The sequence below is a fragment of the Psammomys obesus genome, unplaced genomic scaffold (genome assembly GCF_907164565.1).
Source record: "Psammomys obesus unplaced genomic scaffold, mPsaObe1.curated_primary_1811, whole genome shotgun sequence".
Lineage (NCBI taxonomy): Eukaryota > Metazoa > Chordata > Mammalia > Rodentia > Muridae > Psammomys > Psammomys obesus.
The window spans coordinates 1,783,160-1,787,410 of record NW_026596353.1 but is presented as its reverse complement, the minus strand read 5'-3'; positions in this window follow the sequence as shown (position 1 = coordinate 1,787,410).

The window sequence follows — 4,251 nt, the reverse complement described above, 5'->3', positions numbered from 1 at the left end:
GAAAAGCAATGCCCACCGTTATAAACTAAAACACGTATGTGTCGCCTGATTAACTATGTTGAGAGAAAAAGAGAAAACTAATATCTGATGGTGTAGAACACAGAAACCCGTTTCCAGCGAAAGAACAGAAAAGCAATGCACATTGTTGTAAACTGAAACACATGTGTGTCGCCTATTTAACTAAGTTTAGAAGAAAATAGAAAAGTGATATATCACGCTGTAGAACACAGAAAGAAGAGAACCGTAATGCACAGTGTTATAAATGAAAACACTTATGTGTCGCCTGATTTACTATGTTGAAATTAAAACAGAAAACTAATATCTAATGGTTTAGAACACAGAAACCCGTTTCCAAAGAAAGAACAGACACACAATGCACAGCATTGTAAACTAAAACATATATATGTCCCCTAATTACCTAACTGTAGAAGAAAACAGAAAAGTGATTTCTCACACTATACAGCACAGTAACCTGTATTTGACGAAAGAAGAGAAAAGCAAAGCACAGCGTTGTAAACTAAAACACATACATGTCGCCTGATTAACTACGTTGAGAGGAAAACAGAAAACTAATATCTGATTTTGTAGATCACAGAAACACGTTTCCAAAGAAGGAACAGAAACACAATGCATAGCGTTGTAAACTAAAACAGATATGTGTCCCCTAATTAACTGGGGGACACATATCTGTTTTAGTTTACAACTGTAAAAGAAAACAGAAAAGTGATATCTCACACTGTAAAGCACAGTAACATCTATTCAACGAAAGGAGAGAAAAGCAAAGGACAGCTTTGTAAACTAAAACACATACGTGTCGCCTCATTAACTACGTTGAGAGGAAAACAGAAAACTAATCTCTGGTAGTGTAGAACACAGAAACCCGTTTCCAGCGAAAGAACTGAAAAGCAATGCACACCGTTGTAAACTAAAACACATATGTGTCACCTGATTAACTATGTTGAGAGGAAAACAGAAAACTAATATCTGATGGTGTAGAACTCAGAAACCATTTCCAGCGAACGAACCGAAAAGCAATGCACAGCGTTGTAAACTGAAACACATGTGTGTCGCCTATTTAACTAGGTTTGGAAGAAAACAGAAAAGTGATACCTCAAACTGTACAGCACAGAAACTTGTATTCAATGAAAGAAGAGAAAAGCAAACACACCGTTGTAAACTAAAACACATACGTGTCGGCCAATTAACTATGTTGAGAAGAAAACAGAAAACTAATCTCTGGTAGTATAGAACACAGAAACCCATTTCCAGCGAAGGAAATGAAAAGCAATGCACAGCGTTGTAAACTGAAACATATCTGTGTCACCTATTTAACTAAGTTAAGAAGAAAACAGAAAAGTGATATCTCACACTGTAGAGCACAGAAGCCCGTATTCAATGAAAGAACAAAAACACATATTATAGCATTGTACACTAAGACACATACGTGTCCCCTGATTGATTAGGTTGAGAGGAAAACAGAAAACTGAAGTATCAGGCCGTAAAGCACAGAAACCCGTTTGCAACGAAAGAAGAGATCCGTAAAGCACAGTGTTGTAAACGAATACACATATGTGTCACCTGATTAACTACGTTGATAGGAAAAGAGGAAACTAATCTCTGATGGTGTAAAACTCAGAAACACGTTTCCAGCCAAAAACCTGAAAAGAAATGCACACCGTTATAAACTAAAACACATATGTGTCGCCTGATTAACTACGTTGATAGGAAAAGAGAAAACTAATATCTGATGGTGTAGAACACAGAAAACTGTTTGCAAAGAAAGAACAGAAACACAATGCATAGCATTGTAAACTAAAACACATGTGTCCCCTAATTAACTAACTGTAGAAGTAAACAGAACAGTAATGTCTCACACTGTACAGCACAGAAACCGGCATTCAACGAAAGAAGAAAAAAGCAAAGCACAGCGTTGTAAACTAAAACACATATGTGTCGCCTGATTAACTACGTTGTGTAGAAAACAGAAAACAAATAATTGATGGTGTAGAACACAGAAAACTGTTTCCAGCGAAAGAACCGAAAAGCAATGCACAGCGTTGTAAACTGAAACACATACGTGTCACCTATTTAACTAGGTTTAGAAGAAAACATAAAAGTGATATCTCACACTGTAGAGCACAGAAACCCTTAAATAACAAAAGAACAGAAAACAAAGCATAGAGTTGTAAACTAAAACACATATGTGTCGCCTAATTAACTACGTTGAGAGGAAAACAGAAAACTAATATCTGATGGTGTAGAACATAGAAACTCGTTTTCGGCGAAAGAACAGAAAAGAAATGCACAGCGTTTTAATCTGAAACACATGTGTGTCGTCTATTTAACTAAGTTTAGAAGAATACAAAAAAGTGATATCTCACGATGTAGAGCACAATAACCTGTAGTCAACGAAAAAGAGAAAAGCAATGCACAGCGTTGTAAACTGAAACACATGTGTGTTGCCTTTTTAACTATGTTCAGAAGAGAACAGAAAAGTGATATCTCACACTGTAGAGCACAGAAACCTGTATTCAACAAAAGAAGAGAAAAGCAATGCACAGCATTGTAAACTGAGACGCATGCATGTCGCCTATTTAACTAGGTTTAGAGGAAAACAGAAAAGGGATATCTCACACTGTAGAGAACAGAAACCCATAAATAATGAAAGAAAGAAAACAAAGAATAGCGTTTTAAACTAACAGATGTAAACATATGTACACACATAAGTGGCGCCTGATTAACTACGTAGAGAGGAAAACAGAAAACTAATATCTGATGGTGTAGAACACAGAAACCCGTTTCCAGCGAAAGTACCAAAAAGCATTGTACAGCGTTGTAAACTGAAACACATGCGTGTCGCCTATTTAACTATGTTTAGAAGGAAAAAGAAAAGTGATATCTCAGACTGTAGAGCACAGAAACCTGTATTCAACGAAAGAAGAGAAACGCAATGCCCCGCGTTGTAAACTGAAACACATGCATGTCGCCTGTTTAACTAGGTTTAGAAGAAAACAGAAAAGTGATATCTCACACTGCAGAGCACAGAAATCTGTATTCAATGAAAGAACTAAAACACAATTTATAGCATTGTAAACTAAGACACATACGTGTCGCTTGATTAATTAGGTGAGAGATAAACAGAAAACTGATGTATCATGCCGTAAAGCACAGAAACCTGTTTGCAATGAAAGAAGACAACCGTAAAGCACAGTGTTGTAAAGGAATACACATATGTGTCGCCTGATTAACTACGTTGATAAGAAAAGAGAAAACTGATATCTGATGGTGTAGAACACAGAAAACCTGTTTGCAAAGAAAGAACAGAAACACAACGCATAGCATTGTAAACTAAAACACATATGTGTCCCCTAATTAACTAACTGTAGAAGTAAACAGAACAGTAATGTCTCACACTGTACATCACAGAAACCGGTATTCAAAGAAAGAAGAGAAAAGCAAAGCACAGCGTTGTAAACTAAAACACATATGTGTCGCCTGATTAACTACGTTGTGTAGAACACAGAAAACAAATAATTGATGGTGTAGAACACAGAAACCCGTTTCCAGTGAAAGAACCGAAAAGCAATGCACAGCGTTGTAAACTGAAACACATACGTGTCGCCTATTTAACTAGGTTTAGAAGAAAACATAAAAGTGATATCTCACACTGTAGAGCACAGAAACCCTTAAATAACAAAAGAACAGAAAACAAAGCATAGAGTTGTAAACTAAACACATATGTTGCGCCTGATTAACTACGTTGAGAGGAAAACAGAACACTAATATCTGATGGTTTAGAAAACAGAAACCCGTTTCCAAGAAAGAACAGAAACAGAATGCACAGCGTTGTAAACTGAAACACATACTTGTCGCCTAATTAACTAAGTTTAGAAAAACAGGAAAGTGCTATCTCACACTGTACAGCTCAGTAACCTGTATTTAACGAAAGAAGAGAAAAGCAAAGCACAGCGTTGTAAACTAAAACACATACGTGTCGCCTGATTAACTAGGTTTAGAAGAAAACAGAAAAATGATATCTCACACTGTACAGCACAGAAACCCATATATAACAAAAGAACAGAAAACAAAGCATAGCATTGTAAACTAAAACACATATGTGTCACCTGATTAAATACGTTGAGAAGAAACCAGAAAACTAATATCTGATGGTTTAGAACACAGAAACTTCTTTCCAACAAAAGAACATAAATGCAATGCACAGCGTTATAAACTGAAACACATACATGTCGC